Here is a 23,022-nt window from a genome sequence, read left to right on the forward strand (position 1 = left end):
GGGTAATAATCTGGCAGGGGTCAAATTAGAAGCAACAACCATTGATTAAATGACCCCTGGGGCTAAATTATGAAAGATCTGAAGTATCTACAAAAAGCTCTGACATTATTGATTCTGCTTTCAGTACTGGAGTAATTAAAAGAAATAGTAATAGAAGCCGGGACTTGGTCAAAGTATAATAGCCTGCTTTGGGCTTCTGGTGGTACGCCTTTAGTATCTTTACTAAAGCATTAATCCCATCAGATAATACAGTACAGATGACTGCAGTGTTATTATACATTTGTTTAATTCATTCAGTCTGTGGGATATTATTTACCTGAATACTACTGTGCGTAAGCCTAATATTTTTCTCTTTAGTAGAAAAATAACATATGTATTATTTATTATAAATGCCTTCATAGTGGAGTTGCAATTACAAATTGTTGTTGTTTTAATATGTGTTTTTATATTCATTTGTTTTGTTTTTTATTATAATGCACAGTCCAACTGCAAATCAAGATTGAAGGAAAAGCAAAAAAGCTGGAAATAATAATAATAATATAAATAAATAAAATCAAACCTCAGCAGAGGCAGTCCAGTAGGTGGCGAAAATAACATGCGGATCACCACTCATGCAACCTAACGAAAAAAGGAGAACACTCGAAGCAGATCAACAAAGCGCCAGTAAACCGTCTCCTCCGTCTCTCTTTCGTTTCCTGAGCGCAGAGATAATCACGTACAAACTATCACCACAGCCGCTTCCCGACAGACCTGCCTGGCCACGGGCAGAGAACATTGTTGACAGATTAGATGGATTGTTTCTGTCCCTTGCCTGTTAAAAAGCCGGTTAAGTCGCTGTAAAGAAGATCTTATCGTCGTGTATTTTATGGCGCATGCTGCCCTTTGTGCGCTAGACGTGGGTGTCACTTGCAGTAATCTTTTCGTTCATGCTTTTATGATTGTGTTTGTTGAAGGACTAATGTGCCACTGGTGATGGAATTCCCGTGTTACTAAATGAAACGCCTAGAATTAATACGCAAATGTTACGAAAATAACATTTTCGCTGTAGTATGGTGTGATTTGTGTCTGGAAACCCTTTAGCTCGGTGCCACACTCACTGTTTTTTGTCCTGCATCCCCATAACCACTTTTCTCAAATGTTATCAAACTACTTGTTTATTTCTGTTCTCCATCTGCCACTAAACAGTGCCGTGGACATCAGGACCTGTAACCCCCGACGACCATCGCTTCAGCCATCTGCCTGGAAGATAATAATCGCTCTGTACCTCTCCAAGATTTTACATTTGTATTTTTATAGGCTTAAAGCGTCTTAACTGTAACCCTCATCCCGCCGGTGCTCGGTGTGATTTCTGTTGTCTATCTCTGCAGTGAAACGGAGAAGAAAGCCACTCGTGATCAAGCCGCTGCGTGGAGTTCATCTAACTGGTCTACATGCAATCGTAGAGTTTTTCACCTCGAGAATATGAATATTTTTTGCGTTATTGAGTTTAAGCGCGCGTATGTTGTGCGAATGATGGTTTTGATTTTGATTCCGCAGGTGAAAGCGAAAGCAACGTGGAAAGATTTCCTCGCTCTGATCTACATCAGTATAGAACGGCGTGACGGAAGGCATGGGTGCACGTCCACTTTTGCACATAGAATATTAAAGTTATAAAGAGAAGGTTTTGGAGCTCATGAGTCCTGTTTGGTTTCGTGAGGGCGTCTGCTCTCTCGCAACCCCTGTCGCCTTTTCTGCTGGGAGATGTCCTCGCTGGTCTTCCCTCTGGCCCAGTGCGACAAAATCTTCTCCTTTTGTTGAAGAGAAACGTCTCGCCGTGGAAGTCTGTAAGTTCTGAACTTTTAGGTGGTATTGCTTAATGTTGTGTAAAGTTGTAGATTTGAATATGTACAGTTTTGCACAGCATTCAAGAAGAATCACCACCAACCAAACCAATGTATTTATGCTGTGTTTGAATTCTGTTTCTTAATTAATATGATGTGCTACATGCCCAAAATCACATAATTCCTGAGTAAATATAACTAAATTGTAGGGCTGTGCAAAACATCAAATGTGATTTTCAATGCTCATCTCATCAGTGACGGGCGCTCCTGTGATTAGTATATCTCTCCAGCACGTTTTTCAGATCCGGGTTGGCCAGGTTTTCACAACAATCCTACCCAGTTGCTTATCCAAACGGTCCAGTCGTGTTTCCAGGAGGTTCCCCCTAAAAAGCATCCTCGGGGTTAAATTATCCGTTTTTTTGCAGGGTTCCCTTGGTAAGTTCACATTTTGGGGCTAAATATCACGTTTTTTTATTGGGTTCGCTTCAACCCGCGGACATGAAAAACAACCGCAGACTTGGCAAACTGTGTTCAGGGTGGAGCGGCATTTACTACACAGAGCCTTAGTCCACGACAACTACACAAAATCGACAAAGAAATCGCCTGCTGTGTTTAAAAATCGATGTTGTGTAGATTGTCAGTGAATTACGGCTCTGTGTAGTAAATGCCGCTCCACCTGAACCCAGGTTGCCAAGTCTGCGGTTTTTTTCATGTCGGGGGTTTTGAAGCGACCCCAATACCAATAACGTGATATTTAGCCCCTAAAATGGGATATTACCAAGGCAACCTGAAAAAAAAAGTGTATTTTTTCGCCCGGAACGAAACGCGATTGGGCTAGTTTAGAATATTTTTGAGAAGCAACTGGGCAGGATTGTTGTAAAACCTGGCAACCCTGATCTGAACACACGTGTGGAAAATTACTACTAATCACAGGAGCGCCTTTACTGAGGAGATGTGCATGAAAATCATATTTGATTTTTTGCACAGCCCTAATAAATTGTATTACTGTCTAGAAACTATGTAATATCATGCCACAGTTAGTGTTTGAAGTTTTCATTAAAACCGACTTTTCGAACTCTAAGACAGTTTTGGAACATCCCAGACAGTTCAAAACCCAACTTTACTAAATTTGGCTTTTATTATTTGTGTCGTCACTTTTTTGTAAACGGGGATAGCTATGGTCATACCAAATTAAAACCCCTTTAAATTGGTGTGGCAGGTGTATATTAATGTTTGCTCTTTTTTACAGAGTACATTTACTTGCTGGAAAAAATTATTGTTTCGAATGTGCAATGGTGAGTTTAAGTTTAAATTTTATGCATGTTTTTTTCTCTGATGGATTATCTTAAAACGGTACCAATCTAATATGTATTTAATCTTAAAACAGACCTTTCTTCTGAAACAAACTTTTAGATGTCAGTTTTTATAATAAAAATTTTTTTGTAATCACAACGTGTTATAATTTGAAATGTATAATTGTGTTTCTGTTTGGTTTGTTGATGTATAAGCGTTAAATCAAATCATGAATTCGCTCGATGCGACAATACTAGGTTATCCAGAGTATTCTTATTGTGAATGTGGGAAGAAGCCTAAAATCGCCGCTGTGTTTTCCCACAGACCTCCTCCGGAGACTCTCCAGTCTCAGAACACAGTGTTTTGTGGACGAATCCAGCTGTTTTTAGCACGACTCTTCCCTTTGTCAGAAAAATAGGTATACTTTTTAATTTCTTGTTTCTCTTGGTTCTTTGTTTCGGTTGGTGCTAATGTTTTTTGCTGTGTTACAGGCCTGAACTTACAGAGTCAGTTCAACCTCGTAACATCACAGTGTTCCATAAAAAGAGCAGGATAGCACACTCGGACTGAGGTACAGTCACGTGACAGATGTTGGGTTTGATTTACTTACACCACAGCAAATTCTACAGTAGAGTGAGACATGTTTGAATGTTTTCACCCCAAACACACAGAGGTTAAAGAAGGAGGGCATGGAGGGAGGGGGGAGAGATGGGTGAGAAGAATGCACGCTCCCTGGTAAACAATATTTGCATTTCACATCCCCTATTGAAAACACTCTATTTGTCTGTTTTTAAACACTTAATCACTAGTGTCTAATTCAGAGGGCTTTTGTTTTGTAGCCCATTCCTATAGACTACAACTGTACAGGAAATTCTGGACCCTGCAGGACTTTCAGAAACCCTGTAAAAGTGTCGACAAATTTCATGGATGGGCTTCCTCAAGGTATAAAATCATTCCCGTTATTGAGGGTTTCATCCAAACCAAGGTCTTCCTCCAAGACAGTCATGTTGGATTCATTTGAAGTTAAATGTAAAAAACTGAATCAACTCTTGAAGGTATTGCACCCAACCAACAGAGCTGAGAAGTATTTGATCAAGCTTCCTATTAAAAACAAAATGAGCATGCACAACCAAAATAAAAAAAATGGTACCCCACCAACAGAGCTGAGAAGTATTTGATCAAGCTTCCTATTAAAAACAAAACATTTTAAGTACAGTTTAAGTATATGCACACTTTGTGGTTGTCCATAGTTTGCTATGTGTGACGGACTACAGTATATCTGTGAACTGCAGAGAAGAACTGACTAGAAGGAAAAAAGCTGGACACATCTTGTCCACCTGTATCTTGTTTAAATCTCCCTCAGCTGTAAGCTCCCTTTCTGTGCAGTTTTCAGGGATGAGGCGCTTAGCTGTGTTCAAGAGCTACAAACTGGATGACATGCAGGCCTCAAAGAGAAAGCTGGAGGGGAGATGAGACCGGCCGTTGGAGACCACTTTGCGTCTTACTTCGGCCAAGTTCCTCACCAGTGAGAAAGTGCGGTGCTTCCAGTCTTTATTAATCATGTGTGTTCAATAAGAAAGTCTTGCTGTTACAAGTACACTTCAGTCACGAAGTCCTGGTAACACAAAGCAAATTTTGGCATCTTTCTGCAGTTGATGGACCTTCAACTGAGTGACAGCAACTTCAGACGCCACTAGCCTTTTTTTTTTTTTTTTTTTCCTGCTTCGGTATCTCGTCACTCTTCCAGTATCTCAAGGGGCCAGGTCAAGTTCAAGAGGTCAGGGGAAGCAGAAAGCATGTTCAGCATCATTTTAGACTTTCCAAGCTGCAAGGATAACAGTAACGTACAGTTTCCACTACCTTTTTTTATTTTTACTGCACTTTCTCTTAATCTTCACAGTTCCAGCTGTGCTTTGAATGATCTATCAGTCTTTAGATCGAGGACACAACCAAACCAGTCTATCAGGTTTGTTTTAATCTTACCAATCACTGATTGGAGGTGTGTGCTAAATATTCATTCATTGCCTGTACACCTGCTTCTACTCATTTAAGTTACTGAAAGAAACCCCTCCAGATGGGGACAGTTTGCATCTATGGTTGAGGTAAGTAAGTATCTGCACAGTATACACCGTGGATTGTAGTTGAACCGTATAGATAGATACTACTGCAGCCTAGTGCTCCAAAAGCTTCTTTATTTTAGATTTTAATGTATTTATTATATCTTCAACAGCACATCCTGAACACAGAAGAAAACTGGAACTCTTGGAAAAATGAAGGCTGTCCAAGCTTGTGAAAGAGAAGGTATTACATAAATAAAACAGAACATATAATTTACCCAGATGTACTGAATCTGAACCCTAGCTCTGAATGGATATGTGAATCGAGTCGTGTTTCTCTCAGACCAGCAGAGACCAAACCCATCCGTCCCAGCAGAAAGAGACAAGCACCAGAGGACTTTTTGGGAAGGGCCCAGATCGCAAAATCCTCATGGGAAAGTAAGATCGTAATAGATTGCTGTGCAACTTGTGTAAGTCTTCGATTCTGATCTTATTTTGCATTTCTGCTGCTCCTCACCAGTGAGGAACTGACGAGGCTCTGGAATCTAAACCATGACAATATGGAGGCCTGCAAGTCAGATAGCAGGTTTGTGTTGGTAAACGCTTGCACACAGATGCTTTATGCGATAAAAGTTGCATTAATGGTTTCTCGATTAAAGGGAGTTCATGCCGCACTGGGGAGTTTTTCGTGGAAGCCATCGAGCAAGGCAGACCCAACTAACTGGTGGAGGATGAGTACAAGTACAGAGATTTACTATTCAGTCTCATAAATGATCAAGCTGTGCCTCAGGATAAACGATTTGTTCGTCGTGCCCTCAGAGTTGTGCGTAACTCAAACTACGGCTTGGCGAGCTTGCGATGCTCTCCAGAGGAGCCCGCACTTCTTCCAGCCCACCAACCAGCAGTCAAGAGTTGGCGCATATCTGGAAAACATGGTCATCAAATGGCCAAGCGCTTCCTGTGAGTGGACCTCTCATCATCAGCCAGTAGAGAGCTTTCTAGAATTAGATAACATTCAGGCTTTTCAGTGGTGTAACAGAAGCGTAAACAAGTGCCGTCAACAGATATCGGCACCCTTGCTGATAGAGCTAGAAAAAATCTTTTGGTTTTTCATTGAATTTTCACGGTATTTACATTATTAAGTAACTGAAGCATCTAGTTTTTTTTTTTTTTATTGCATTCATAATTATTGCACCCTCACCACACTTACAAAAAAAAAAAATACCCTTACAAAGTTTTTTTTTTTGCAGTGATGCAGTAAAACCATTTTGGAATCAGTTCTTAAAAGCGATTTTTTTTTTTTTTATATTTTATAATGTTTTGATATTTTTAAGAAGCCTTTCGAACATTTGTGCAATGGTGTTAAAGCTGCCAATAAAGTTTGGGTGTGATTGTATTTAAAGATTAGTTTTTTTAACTTTCTGAATGGAGGAGAAACAACAAAACACTTTTCATAATCCATTTGCTTTTATTTACCAAGGGTGGCAACATTAGTGATGGATGGTGTACAATATAATTTAATTTAAATTGCAAAATTCACTCAATGTTCAGTATTTAAAGCAAACAGCTAACTTTATCTTTGTTTGTCTTCAAACAGAAGGACCTTCCTTCTGAGGAGATAAAAAACAGGAGAGGATGATGATGAGAATGGAGATAACCTGTTAAAAGACAGCAACGACAGTGAGTTGGGTTTTTTTTTAAATGAAAAATCAAAAGCCAAATCAAAAAATGCCCTGCCTGCTGGATTCTGTTCACACTGTGTTTTTTGGATCAGAACGGCAGTACGTTGCATCAAAGCGGCCGCAGCTGCAAGAAATGACTCCATAGGAGTCGTGTGGCTCGCTTCGCTTTGTACTTTGTTTTTGTTTCCAAAGCGTCATCACAGAAGGGCATGCCGTGAATGTATGATAAAAGTTTCAAGGACAATTCATTTTTGCTCGAGGTGAGCAGAAAAAATGTACAGCTGCCACAGCACATATGGAGGTAGTCACTAGTGTATTGTAATTATTTGAGACGTGTGTTACAGAGCTAGACGAAACAAGGGATTTAAACCAGTGTTCCCCAGCCCTGCTCCTGTAGTACATCAAGCTTTTAGACATTGCCCTACCCCTCTTATATGGTATTCGTTTTATTTGTGAATTCGATTTTATTAATCCTGCAGAGACCCTGTGAGCATCAGAGGGCATCTTCAACTGTGCTATTGTCAAGATAATTTGACAAAGCATTCGTAAAACAGCATTTTATGACAAAATTCAAAATGATTGACGCTCAACTGTAAAATTGTTTTATCTGTTGCACTGAATCTAAAGAAATGAGTCGAGTGATTTTTGGCCACGTACACTAAGTATCGTCTCAATATGCCAAAGTGTTGAGGAGATACTGCCTCGCGTTCACTCTGGTGTGCATGGCATGAAATTCATCGTGGCCTTTCAGGATCCGAGACGATTCAATCCATCTGAAATTCTAAAATATTGAAAAAAATAGGTTTTTGCTATGATGTAAAAGGAAGACATCATCTTTGGTGAACGAAAAGGACCAAACTCGATTAATGCTGGAGCTTCCTCTATATTTGACAATCCTAGTTTTGTCTTATAGATGATTGTAATGATAAATCACTGCGAAGATTAAAAAATCCCTGTGCTGTGAATGAAGTGTCTTACTGGAAAACCATGTTGTGAGATAGTACCAGCACTTCCAAGGAACCTCCGTGCACATCCAGTTTCAGTTATAGGCCTATTAAATCCTATGTCAATTTATTTTAGACTTGATTAGATATTGATAAGATGCTTCATAATCCAGACTGATTGCATTAAAACACTTCGCTTTTGTTAAGTAAATAAATACAATGCATTTAATGGAAATTCACACATTATTTTTGAAAGTTGCTGACTTGTGGTTTGTCGGGTTTCTTGCTTTCTGCCATTTTTTTGTGTTTTGTTTTGTTTTGCCGGAGTTAGGAAGATGGATTCAATGGCAGAACCACCGGCAAAAACTCGTCCCCGGCAGATGAATTGACTGATTATTTTAAAATATATATAAATAAAACATTTTTGAGACCGTCTGACTTGTGTTGGTCTTGTTTCCTTTCCTTTCATTCCTTAATTTGCTAATCTGTATGATACTGCGGTATAGAATACTGAATTGATAGTTTATGTCATTTAAATATATATTATTCTTAAAAAATTTAGATGAGTACAGCTCTCCATTACCAGGTTTGTAATGTATTATTGAATTATGTATATATCATCAATACGGTCTTACTACCAATAAATAAACTACTTGAGAGGAAAGTCATGAATCATGAATAGTTTCTTGTTACCTTCACTCGACCCCTGAGCTTTATAGAGACTTTAAAGTACCAAGAACTTACACCTTTTTAATATCCCTTTATGTTCAAGGAACCATTTCTCACTTTTAACTAGTTGCTTAGGTACATGCATATTACGGCATATGGCTGTTTATTTGGTACTTATAAAGCACATTTGTAATAAAAGTCCACTGGAGGCGGGTATTGTTAGAACCCATTTGCAGTTTTGGTTGCTTAACAAAAACGGCAGTTATACTACTCTTTAGTACATATTTAGGCTACAAACCCTTTAAATGAATAGTTAATTCAGTTCAAAGTCAAGTTGAGCTTAATTTGTTCATCCACAAATTGTGGACAACAGTGGACGAAATGTCTGCCTCAAAGTACCACACAGTGCTACAAAAATAAGACATACACCAATGAAGTAAAATAGTATAAACCTATAACAACTAACCTACTGACAGTTTTGCTTTAATGCTTAAAGAAATGTTTAAAAACAAACAACTCAAACTATACTATCAAATCACCATAAACACTGTACGGCAGGCAAGGCAAGGCAAGTTTATTATATAGCACATTGCGTACCATGGTAATTCAAAGTGCTTTACATAAAAGAAAGTCAATAATCATGAAGAAAAATAATTACAAACCAAAAAAACCAAGCAATTTTAAAACTTTGAAATGATTTAAAAATTGACATTTAAAATGAATTGTAAAACAGTTAAAAATAGAAAAGATTTTTTACATAAAATACAGTGAAAAGTAAATACAGTGCAATCAGTTCGTGAATCGCACAGTGCTCATGCAATAAATGCACAGCTAACGATGAGTTTTGAGTCTAGATTGAAATGTGCTAAGGTATTTAGCACATCTGATCTCGTCTGGAGCTGAATTTCCCCACTGCCGACGGCATAGTTACTAAATGGGCGCTCCCCTGGTTTTTGTGTGAACCCGGTATTTTCTAACTGACTCGATCCTAAGATCTATTGGTCATTTAGGGTTATATTCAGTGGAACATATCTGCTATATTTTGGTCCTTAGATCATTGAGGGATTATAAACGGTAAGTACTGTTAAAATGCAATCCTAAAATGTACTGGAAGCAGGTTTGGTAAGGAACGAAGGGACTGGTTTGATATAGGCTCCATTTGTTGTTCTACTAGTCAGAATTCTGGCACTTAGCATTTCTGGATGAGCTTGCAGCTGTCTAATGGTCTTCGTGGGAAGGCCGGTGAGAGACCATTACACAGTCCACCCTGCTGTGATAAATGAATGAACAAGTTTCTCCAAGTCTTTGACTGGAAACAAACATCTAAGTCTGGAAATGTTTTTTAGATGATAGTTTTGCTGATTTAGTTCCTGCTTTGAACGTGACTAACGAAACTAGGTCGTCCTCCAGAATCCACAAATTCCTGACTTGATTTTTAGTTGTTTGAATCCCTAGAGTCAGGTATGCATTCACCCTAAGAAAACTGCATCTTTGTGTTCCAATGCAATGACTTAGTTTTTTGCTTGTTTAACTGAAGAAAGTTCTGGGACTCCCAACTATTAATTCAATCAATACATTGAACAGAGGATTCCCAATGGGGCTGTAGTCATTGGCGACAAGGCTATGTCCAATCTGTGGTCATCAGCATAGCTGTGATATGCAATTTGGGTTCTTTTCATATTTGACTTACGTGGGAGCATATACAGCTAAACAAGAGCGGTGCAGAATTGACCCTTGTGGGACTGTCCGCATGTCATGACGTCCACGTGACTTTGCATCTCCTAGACTCACATAATTAACTCTCCCTTCTAAGTAGACCTGAACCATTTGAGTACGCATCCCAGTTTTCCAGTCTCTGTAGAGTATGTTATGATCAACAGTGGCCAACGCAGCACGAATCTAGCAATACCCATCACTGATAGTTTTTGCCAAATTACAATTTTTAGCGAATATCATTTATTATCTTGATGAGTGCTGTCTCTGTCTGTGATGCGGATCTGAAACCAGATTGAAAAATTCCATGTATCCATTTTTAAGTTTAAGTATTTGTTTCGAGCTGATTAAGGACTACGTTTCTAGAATTTTTTCCTATAAAAGGAAGATTAGATATTGGTCTAAATTGCTCAAACTTGTGTAATCAAGATTTCAGGGGGGCGTAATAAACCACCCAGTTTTCAGGAGTTTTGGAAATGTCCCAGAAGAATGAGGGCGTTCACCACTTCTCTAAGAGATCTGCGTCTAAAAACATTAACACATTTGAAAAAAAAGATGCGGAAGGGTGCCAAGATAGCAGTTGACGATTTAGGTGCTGCACTTTTCTTCCAAATTTTGCTACAATCTTCAAAAATAGACATACATAGTATCTTTTGATATTGTTGGACAATGTGTCTGAACGCTGCATTGCTTGAGGATGTGGTAATCACCTTCCTGATAATTGTGCTTACTTCTCAGAAAAGAAGGAAGCTAAACGCATTGCAATTTTGCTGTCTGAGGCTTTCACTGGGAATCGACTTGAGGGGGTTTGGTCAGTCTCTCACAGGGGCAGAAGAGTACGAGTGTTGTTTAAGTTACTGTTTAGAAGGTTTGAAAAAGAAATTCTGTCTAGCTGTGCTAGTTTCACATTAAAAGCATACCATACACAACTAACCTCTGAGACGTGGGAGAGTTGGGGGGTCCATCCCGATACTGTTGTTTTGCTGGGCATCGTGTAAGGAAAATGTCCAGGATGGTATGGAAGGGGTGCACCGATGATCTTTGCAGCTGTGTTCACCTGTCCGCTGGTGGGTCTTGTGATCTGCTGCACTACATTCCCGTAACCAGGGTTTTAAAAAAAAACAGGACTAATAAACTTGTAGAGTTCAAATCAGGTTTTTAACAAACACTTGAGTAAACTTATAACCTCACATGTCAGTTTTTTTACAAGAGAAAGTGTTGGTCAATTGTATAACTTATCCTGAATAGCACACACGCTCTTTTGTGACGTCTGCGTTATATCTGCAAGATGTATTTTTTATATGGTTTGGCTCATCTGCTAACATCTATAGGAACATTTCCTATCAAATGTCGAATTAGACGTTTCCTAGAAAAATGTCTATAGATGTTTTGTTTTCAGAATGAATGTTTTGTACAACGCAGATGCTTTCCAGATGAAGAGTATTAACAGATATTGCTTGCAGATTACAGGTACTATCTGGGATTATATTAATTTAAAAATATATTATCTTCTTTGTTAATATTTTTGGATTCACTTAGCCTTATATAGTTAATATATAGAGATATATACATCATAATAAATAACATGAAAAAACCTTAAAATAAAACAGAAACTGAGATTGTATCCATTACAACGGTGATGCCCTGCAGGTGCCGACAGTGACTGTTTTTGACCAGAGATTTGGTAAACAACCAAACAAACAAAAAAAAACCAACACTGATGACTGTGAATGTAACAGTGCCACCAACAAAAAAAAACTCAAGCAAGAAAATATCACCTGATAAATCTGTCCTAACCCTCACAGGCGACATGACATAGAACATGCTATGCCTTAAGTTTTCACAGTGACATAAAGTTAATCATCCATCTTCAACAACCAACATTTTCCATAATTCAGATCACTCACAAGATGGAGTTCCTCCCCAAACAACGAGAGGCTGGACACTTCAGAGAGACACTGATAACATTTTAGAAGCTTGTTCTTCATGTTGTTTTTAAAACAATGATTTGTTCGTCCACTTCTCCCCGCTGTTCTCCTTGCAGATATAGCCTGTGCAATGATCATTCTTGACTTCTCTGGTAAGTAGGATGATACCCAGTGTTTGTGCCCATTTTCGACCTCCCCCCCTGCCAAATTATTTCCTTCACCTACCCGAACCGACCGCACTAGGGGGTACTAATCTGGCAGGGGTCAGAATTAGACACAACCAGTATTAAATGAGCTCTGGGGCTAAATTATGAAAGACTGAAGTATCTACAAAAGCTCTGACATTATTGATTTCTGCTTTCAGTACTGGAGACATTTAGAAAATGTAATAAGTTCAGACTGGTCATTATAGCCTGCTGTGGGCTTCTGGTGCCCAGCCTTTAGTATCTTTGACTAAAGCAGTAATCCATCAGATAATACAGTACCGAAAATGCAGTGTATATAACATTTTTGTAATTCATTCATTTCATTTGTAGGTTTATTTACCTAGACTACTCCTGGGCGTAACCTAATATGTTCCTCGTTATAGAAAAATAACATGAATTGTATGTATAAAATGCCTTCATAGTGGTGCAATTACAAATTGTTGTTTTAATATGTGTTTTATATTCATTTGTTTTGTTTTTTATTATAATGCACAGTCCAACTGCATCAGATTGAAGGAAAAGCAAAAATCTGGAAATAATAATAATAAGAATAAATACATAAAACCTCAGCATAGGCCAGTCCAGTAGGTGGCAGATACTATGCTTGTCACCATACATTCAAACTAACGAAGAAAAGAAGAACCGGAATCAGATCAAGACAAAGCGCCATAAACATGTTCCTCCGTCTCTCTTCGTTTCACTGAAGCCCATAATTCACGGTTACACGATCACCACCAGCCGCTTCCCGACAGAACCTGCTCTGGCACTGCTTCCTGGCAGACGATTTTTTAAGATGAGAGTGTATTGTTTCTGTCCCTTGCCTGTAAGCCGTAACCGCTATGTAAACAGAAGATATTATCGTGATGTAGTTTGGCTCATCGGGCCCTGTTGCGCTATACGTGTGTAACTTACATAAATTGGTAGTGCCTGCTTTAGAATGGTGTTTGTGAAGGACATATGTGACCACTGTGATGGAAATTACCGGTTACTAATAAACGCATAGAATTATACGCATTGAAGAAAATCCATTTTCGCGCTGTTATTTTGGTGTGATTGTGTCTGGAACCACTTGATCTCGTGCCACACTCCTGTTTTGGTTTGTCATGAATCCCATAACCACTTTTCTCAAATGTTATCAAAACGAGAGTGAGTTTTTTTTTTCTGTCTCAGCTGCCACTAAAAGTGCCGTATACTGGCAGGAACTGTAACCCCTGACCAGCGCTTTCGCCAGCTGCCTGGAAAGTAATAATCGCTCTTTGCAGATTTTTTCATTTGTATTTTTATATGCCCTTAAGCGTCTAAATGTAACCCTCAGCCCCTTGCTCCGTGTGGATTTCTGTTTTTCTCTGCATTGAACGAGAAGAAAGCCACTCTTGATCAGCCCTGCGTGGAGTTCTCGAGGGAGCAGATCGTGAGGTTGTTTCACTCGGAATATGAATATTTTTTTGCGTATGAGTTTCGTTGTGGTGAGATGATGGTTTTGAATTTGATTTTGCAGTTGCCTGCAGAAAGCAGGACGTGTAAGATTCCCCCTCTCTGATCACATCATTATAGAACGGCGTGACGCAGGCATTGTTGGCACGTCCAGCTTTTCACATAATATTAAATTAAAACGAGAAGGTTTTGGGATCATGATCTGGTTTGGTTTTCGTGAAGGCGTCTGCTCTGCTACCAACCCTTTTCTTACTGCTGGTAGATAAGTCCTCAGACTGTCGTCCTCTGGACCAGTGCGCAAAAGAAGAACTTCAACTCCTTTGGATGAGAAGACGTCACACATCGACATGGAGTACTGATAACACCACGAAATTCTAGTAAACTTTGTATTTGTATGCTAGTTTTGTGTAATTGTAATGGAAATATGTAAATTTTGCACGCATTAAGAAGCATCACCACCAACAACAAAATTTATTTAGTGCTGTTTGATTCTGTTTCTATTAATTTGATGTGCTACATGACCAAATAACATAATTTCACTGTAAATAGAAAGATTGGTAGGGCTGTGCAAACTTCACATGTGATTTTCATGCGCATCTCATCAGTGAAAAATTGAACGCTCCAAAAATGTGATTATTAGTATATCTCAAACAAACAGGGTGTTCAGAAACTCAGGGTAAAATTGCCAGCTTTTCAAAACACAAAACATCCTGCCCAGTTGCTTCTCAAACTAGTCCATAATCGGTTTTCCTCCCGAGGTTCCCCGTAAAAGTGCATCCCGGGGTTAAATATCGTTTTTTTTGGCAGGGTTCCCTTGGTAATATTCCACATTTTTAGGGGCTAAATAATCACGTTATTTGTATTGGGGTCGCTTCCACCCGCGGCCATGAAAAACCCCGCAGACTTGGCAACACTGGTTCAGGTGGCGCGGCATTTACTACCACAGAGCCGTAGTCCACCGACACGCTAACCCAAAATCGACAAAGATCGCTGCGGTTTTAAAAAATCGATTTTGGTGTAGATTGTCGTGAAGTCGCTCTGTGTAGTAAAGCACGCTCCACCTAACCAGTGTTGCCAAGTCTGGCGGTTGTTTTTCATGTCGCGGGTTTTAAGCGACCCCTACCAATAACGTGTATATTTAGCCCCTACAATTGTGGAATATTACCAAGGGCAAACCTTGACAAAAACTGTATGTTTATCGCCCGGAACGAAACGCGATTGGGCTATTTTAGACAGTTTTGAGAAGCACTGGGCCAGGATTTGTTGTGAAAAACCTGCAACACCTGATCTGTAACACACTGCTGAGATATACTACTATCACAGGACGCTTACTGAGAGATGTGCATGAAAATCGTATTTTGATTTTTGCACCGCCCTAAAAAGTGTATTACTGTCTAGAACTATGTCATATCATGCCACATTTTAGGTTTGAAGTTTTCATTAAAACCAACTTTTTCGAACTCTAAGACAGTTTTGAACAGCCTAGACAGTTCAAGCAATCCTTTTACTAAAATTTTGGCTTTTATTATTAGTCGTACGTCACTTTTTTTTTTTTGTAAACGTGTAGAGCTATTGTCATACCAGTAACCCCTTAATGGGTGTTGGCAGGGTTGTATTTATAATGTTGCCTTTTTTTACAGAGTACATTTACTCTGGCTGTAAAAAATTACCTTGTTACGATGATGTGCAATGGTGATTTTCAAGTTTTAAGTTTTATGCATTTTTGTTCCTCTGATGGATTTATCTTAAAAACGGTACCCCTATCTAATATGTATTCTACATCTTAAACAGACCTTTCTTCGTTGTAAACAAACTTTTAGAAATGTCAGTTTTTTTATAAAAATAAAAATGTGTTTTTGTAATCACAACGTGTTATACTTTTGAATGATATATTGTTTTTCTGTTAGGTTTGTTGATGTCTAAGCGTTTAAATCAAATCATGAATTCGTCTCGATCGCACACATACTCAGTATATCTCCAGCAGTATTCTTTATTGGTGGAATGTGCTTGGAGAAGCCGTAACATCGGCCGCTGGTGTTTCCACAGACCGCCTCCTAGACTCTCCAAGTCAAGCAGAACCCAGTGTTCTGGTGACGAATCCCAGCGGTTTTTATCACTACCTCTTCCCCTTTGTCAGAAAAATCAGGTATACTTTTTTACATTTCTTGTTTCTCTTGGTTTCTTTGTTTCGTTTGGTGCGAATGTTTTTCGCTTGTGTTAACAGGCCGAACTTTACAGAGTCAATTTCAACCTCGATAACACACAGTGTTCATAAAAGGGAGCAGATAGCACCCCTCGGACTGCAAGTACAGTCACGCTGACAGATGTTGTGTTTGATTTCCTTACACCCACAAGCAAATTCTACAGTGCATGTGAGCATGTTTAATGTTTCCCCCAGCCCACAGAGGTTAAGAGGAGGGCGATGGACTTGGGGGAGGGAGAGATGGTGATGAAGATGCACCTGCTCCCTGTAACCAATATTTGCATTTTCCATCCTCTAATTAAAACACTCTATTTTGGTCTGTTTATAAACCCTTAATCACTATTGTCCTAATTCATAGGGCTTTTGGTTTTGTCGCAACACCATTCCTATAACTAAACTTTGTACAGGAAATTCTGGACCCTGCAGGCTAATTTCATGCACCCTGTACAGTGTACGACAAGTTTTTTTCTCATGGATGACTTTCCTCAAGGTATAAGAGATTCAGTTTATCTGAGGGTTTCATCCCAACCAAGGTTCTCCTCCCAGGCATCCAGGTTGATTCTTTGAAGTTAATGTAAAACATGATCAACTCTTGAAGGTTTTGCACTTAACTTCTAAGTCACAACCCCGCCCAAAACGTCAAGTATGTTATAACCATGGATGCATGATCATAGCACCAAACCGAACTAAAAAAATGGTACCCCACCAACAGAGCTGAAGAAGTATTTGATCAAGCTTCCTTATTTAAAAACAAACATTTAAGTACAGTTTAAGTATATTCACACACTTTGTGGTTGTCCATAGTTTACCATGTGACGGACTACAGTATACTCTGTGGCTAGAGAAGAAACTGACCTAGAAGGAATCAGCTGACATGCTTTGGTCCACCTGTATCTAGTTTCAATCTCCCCTCACTTGTCTCATTTGCGTTTTTCAGATGAGACGCTACTGTGTTCAAGAGCTAACAAAAAAAAAAAAAACTGGATGACATGCCAGGCCTCCAAGAGAAGCTGAGGCTGATGCGGACTGGCTGCTGGAACCACGTCTACTTCGCCAAGTTTCCGCACCAGTTTCGAAGTCGTGTCTGTCCAGTCTTTATTGTATTCATCATGTTGTTCAATAAAAGATTTCTGTTATAAAAATACAGCTTCAGTCACGTAGTCCTGGAACAGCAAGCAAATTTGGCATCTTTCTGCAGTTGATGGACCTCAGCTGAGTGACAAGCACTTCGCACGACCATCTTCCTTCAGTATCTCATCCATCCTCTTACCAAGTTCTCAAGGGCCAGGTCATTTCAAGAGGTCAGGGGAAGCAGAAGCATGTTTCAGCATCATTTTAGACTTTCCAAGTGCAAGGAATAACATAACGTAAGTTTCCACACCTTTTTTTATTTACCTGCACTTTTCGCCCGGAGTAATCTTCACAGTTCCAGCTGTGTTGTTAATGACATCAGTCTTTGTGGATCGAGACCCAACCAAACTAGTCTATCAGGTTTGTTTTAATCTTACAGAATCACTTGATTGGAGGTGTGGGTTGCTACGTATTCATTCATTACTGTACCCCTACCTTTCTCATTTAGTTACGGAAAGAAAACGCCCTCCAGCTGGGGCACAAGTGTTGCATCTATGGTTGAGGTAAGTAGGAATCTGGCACAGTATACACCGGGATTTTTAGTTGAACACTAAAGATAGATATTGCAAGCCAGTGCTCCAAAAGCTTCCTTATTTTGTTTTAATGTGTTTATATATCTTCACAGCCATCCTGAACCGAAGAAAACTGGAACTCTTGGAAAAATGAAGGCTTCCAAGCTTTGTGAAAAGAGGTATACATAAAAAAACAGAACTTAATTTACCCAGATGTACTGAATCTGAACCCGAGCTCTGATGGATATGTGAAAAGAGTGGTGTTTCTCTCAAGACCCAGCAAAGACAACCCACCGTCCCAGCAGAAAGAGACAAGCACCAAGGACTTTTTGGGGAAGGGCCCAGATCGCAAAATCCTCATGGGAAAGTAAGATCGTAATAGATTGCTGGCCTTGTGTAATCTTCGATCTGATCTTTTTTATATTGCATTTCTGCGGCTCCTCACCAGTGAGGAACCGACGAGGCTCTGGAATCGTAAACCATGACAATATGGATGCCTGCAAGTCAGATAGCAGGTTTTGTGTTTGGCCTAAACGTTGCCACACAGATCTTTAGTGCGATAAAAGTTCTATAATGCTTTCTCGATTAAAGGGAGTCTTCATTGCCGTCACTTGAGCGGAGTTTTTCGTGGAGCCATCGAGCAGGCAACCCAACTACAGGTGGAGGATGATCAAGACAGAGATTTACTATTCATCTCATAAATGATCAAGCTGTGCCTCAGGATAAACGAATTTTGTGTCCGTCGGCCCCTCAGAGTTTGTGCGTAACCAAACTACGGCTGCTGGGCGAGCCTTGCGACTGCTTCCTCCAGAGGAGCCCCGCACTTCTTCCAGCCCACCAACCACAGTTCAAGAGTTGGGCGGAGTATCTGGAAAACATGAGTCATACAAACTGCCAAGAGCTTCCTGTGAGTGAACCTCCTCAATCCATCAGCCAGTTAGAGAGCTTTCTAGAATCTAGATACATTCAGGCTTTTCAGCTGATTAACAAACGTAAACGTGCCGGCAACAGATATCCCCCTTGCTGAAGATGACGACAACAAACTCTTTTGTTTTTCATTGAATTTTTCACTGGTATTTAGTTATTTTTAAGTAACTGAAGCATCTAGTTTTTTTTTTTTTTTTTATGCATGCCATAATTATTGGCAGCCCCCTCCCACCTTACAAAAAAAAAAATAAATACCCTTACAAAGTTTTTTTGTTTTGCGTGATGCAGTCAAACCATTTTGGAATCAGACCTGTTCTTCAACAGCGATCTTTTTTTTTTTTAATTATTATTATAATGCTTTTTAGATATCTTTTAAGAACCTTTCGACTTTGTGCAATGGTGTTTAAAGCTGCCAATAAAGTTTTGTGTGTTGTGATGTATTTTAAAGATTAGTTTTTTTAACTTTCTAGATGGCGGAGAGACAACAAACCACTTTTTCATAATCCTTTTGCTTGTTTATTTACCAGTGGCAACCTTAGTGATGGATTGTGTACAATATATTTTAATTTAATTGCAAAATTCACTCCATGTTCAGTATTTTAAAGCAACAGCTTACTTTAATCTTTGTTTGTCTTCCAACAAATGACCCTTCCTTCTGAGGAATAAAACAGGAGAGGAGATGCTGAGAATGGAGATAACCTGTTAGAAAGAACAGCCACGCCAGTGAGTTTGTTTTGTTGTTTTTAATGAAAAATCAAAAGCCAAATCAAAAAATGCCCGCTTCCTGGATTCTGTTCACACTAAAAAGTGATTTTTTTGGATCAAGAAAACAGGCAGAAATAAGAACGTTAGCATCAAAGAAAACACATAAGAAAAAAACCGCAGCTCAAGAAATGACATCCATATGAGTCAGTGTGGCTCGCTTCGCTTGGTACTTTTGTTTTTGTTTCCAAAGCGTCATCACGATGGCATGCCCGTGAATGTATGAGAAAAGTTTCAAGGACCATTAATTTTTGCTCGAGTTGCGCGAGAGAAAATGTGACAGCTTCCTACAGCACAGCACATCTGGAAGGTAGTCCCTAGTGTATGTAATTATTTTGAGACGTGTTGTTACGAGCTAGACGAAACAAGGGATTTAAACCAGTGTTTCCCCATCCCGGCTTCTGTAGTACATCAAGCTTTTAGACTTGCCCTACCCCTCTTAAATGGTATTTAATTTATTTGTGATTCGTTTTATTAATCCGCGAGACCCTGTGAGCATCCAGAGGGCATCTTCCCTGTGCTATTTTCACGATAATTTGACCAGCATTCGTAAACGGCCATTTTATGACAAAATTCAAATGTTTGACGCTCAACTGTAAAATTGTTTCATCGGTTGCACTGAATCTACAAGAAATGAGATCGAGTGATTTTTTGGCCACAGTACACTAAGTATCGTCTCAATATGCCAAAGTGTTGAGGCGATACTGCCCATCTCGTTCCGTCTGGTGTGCATGGGCATGAAATTCTCGTGTCCGTTCGTGATCCGAGACGATTCAATCCATCTGCAAAACTTTCTAAAATATTAGAAAAAGTAGGTTTTTTTAAATTAAAATTTTAGTTATGCATCAATGAGAAATGGTACTAGGACTTAAGGTCAGAGCTTAAGCATTAGACGAGAAACTGTAAATGCAGTTGTGGCGCTAGAGGGCTTGGGATACTCCATTTTGCTGTCCTGTGTCTTTTGTTTTTGTATTTTTTATAATAAATATGGTTCTATGGTAAGTTACAAGGTCGCTTCCCCTTATAGCTTGGCCCTAATACATCTATAAGAAGAGTGCCGCTGTTTGTGGTTGCCTCGTTTCCATTTGGGGTTTCCTGAGGACTTCTTTCAGCAGGTCAGTGATGACGGTAGTGATAATCCATAACCAGCGGTCACAGGAATGCATTTAAGACCTGCTGTCCGTTAGTCATATCACCTGTTGTGTCAATTTTTGCACATTAGATTCTGGATCTGAGCTAGCATTAGAGCGTGGCAAAGCTTGTTTGATAACAAAGAGTGAACTCTTTTTCCAGGTCCCAGCATTCAGAGCAAGGCAGTGACCAACAGTCAGATGGACGAGATCGCGGCTAAGCTTGGGTCCAAGTGGAAGACGGTGGCAGACCATCTGGAGATGAGCGAGAAGGAGATCCGCGTGATCGAGTCTGACAGACGAGGATGAGACTGCAGGCTAATATGCTGCGTGGCCTGGCAGGACCGAGAGCCCTCAACTAAGCGATGGAGAAGCCTGTCACGCCTGACCTCGGCGGTTTCAGTCAACTCACGAAGTCTCAGCGAAACAATAACTCCACAACATCTCGGCAACATCTTCTTGCTTGGTTTTAAATTCTGACAGCTTCCTGCTGTACGTCATGAATGCATTCCTTACATTTTTGCAATAAATGTTCGTTTTGAGAAATAATCGGATGGTTTTTGGTTGTAAAAACACACAAGAGTGTCAATGGCAGTTATTATCACACGTTACGGACGACCAGTAGTCCTAACATATACAGAGTCCAGTTCATCTTACGCTGATTGTAGCGAGTATTTAAAAGAACAAGATGATGTACAGGACGAAGCCGTATTGAGCATAAAGAAATCCTCTCGAAGTGCTTTGAAATATGAAAGCACACACGCGCACAACACATAAATTGGTAAAACAATTGCGATTCCATATCCATAACTCTTGATGCATATGTAAGTCTGAAACTTGTGGCCAAGAACATCTTTATCTCACAATCCACATTCTCCTGCGGTGGGATACTGTCTTCGAGCATGAACGAATTTTCACAAAGGGCTTAAAAAAATATTCATGCATATCGAAAACATTTATAAACCACTGCTCCAAATCCAAACGAGATCGCGTCAGCAGCTATCATCAAAAAAAAAAAAAAAAACACCCTTTAACAGGCCACTTTGTGATTATGCATGAATAGTCAGGAAATATAGGTCTGTTTTTAAAGACACCAAAATTTATTTGCACATTATACGACATGCTCTGAAATGGCAATTATGGTTTAAGTCTCCTCTGTGAACCGCTGTTACTCCAGATCTCCAGACGTCGAGGCCATACAGAAAGGACGTATGCTATATGCCAATCACCACCACCAACCACTTCCAAGATGTCCTCAGTGGTCACGACACTGACCTGATCGTCCGGCAACTTGCACCCACTCATCTGCCCGAAAAGAGAGAAAAAATTCAACCTCGCTAGAAAGATAAAACACTCCATAGCATGGGTGTACAAAAAACAAGTTGAAGTGGTTTGAAAATGTGGGACAAGCTGAAAACATTCCAGAAAATGTTTACCACGGGTTTTTTAGCTTTGTCCACTGTGATTGGATCAACAACCACAGATCTTAATCCCACGATGTAAACAGAGCTAAAAGGTGTGAGAGGCCACGGCCAGCTGAGCGCAGAATGCAAAAGTACTAATTATTATAATGCAGTATTTCAAAAAATAACTTACTGTAAATTCTAGTAATTTAAGATTTACTGATATTTAAAAAAATCCTAGATAACTCAATGCATTTACAGTTACCAAGGCAAACAACTAATGCATTTTACAAATTATAACATTCAAAGCTTGCTGTTATTTAAAGCGATGGTTCCCTTAGTTGCCGGTCCCCTTTGACTTCCCATAGTATGAGGGAAAAACACCCTATGCAAGTCAATGGGGACCATTCAACTGAAGATGTAACTATATTTGATGCATGAGGCCCATATGAAACAATAGACACATACTGACAATACTTTGACTTCTTCCCGTTTAAAACCCAGCTACATAGTGTCCAATGGAACGGGATCGCTTCATGAGCTTCAGAACCAGCTGGCAGGTCGTGTACCACTGTTGTTGGAGCCCCAAGTCTGTAGAGAAGAAAGAGTTTATGAGTTCATAAATCCCCCTGCAGGGCAAACTTTCAGAACCACGACTGAAATGGAAAAGAGCTTTGCAGCAGCGAGAACTTACCTTCAGAGAACAAAAGGCTCGTATTTTGTTTCCTTTGGAGCCCCAACCCTTCAATTCTCCGTTACATGAGAAATAAAATGATTTACAGGCGGTGTTTCCCTAACAGCGTGAAGCATTCAGTTTGACACACAGGGCACTCACTTTCGCTGCTGCTGCCATCCTCCGTTCTGTCTTTCAACCACCACCTTGAACGTTTGACCTCACAGAAACCATCTTCCCTCATGCAGTTCAGCAAGTGCCAGCTCATACCCTTCCAGCCTAAGAGAAATTTGAACAGTCCTAAAACGCAGCAAAATTAATAAACAAATCAATACAAAATCACACGTTATATGCTTACTCACTCCAGAGCGAATAGACCTACCCTTGAGGCCTTGGCGTTCCCGACCTTGTTCTTTGTAAAAGAACCGGCCATCTGAACCGTGAGGTACGCCGGGAGGCGGCTGATTTTGGACTGTAAATGCAGTAACATAACAAGTGACTGTTCATTTCATTGTTTCATGAAAGAGAAAACACC

At 39.7% G+C, this 23,022-nt stretch overlaps 1 pseudogene; it reads left to right on the forward strand.

Annotated features, from left to right (window-relative positions):
• LOC122135218 overlaps window positions 1-20,727 on the forward strand; it is a 97,635-nt pseudogene extending 76,908 nt beyond the window's left edge.
• Window positions 20,728-23,022: the final 2,295 nt, after the last annotated feature.

The sequence above is a fragment of the Cyprinus carpio genome, chromosome A2, assembly GCF_018340385.1.
Source record: "Cyprinus carpio isolate SPL01 chromosome A2, ASM1834038v1, whole genome shotgun sequence".
NCBI lineage: Eukaryota > Metazoa > Chordata > Actinopteri > Cypriniformes > Cyprinidae > Cyprinus > Cyprinus carpio.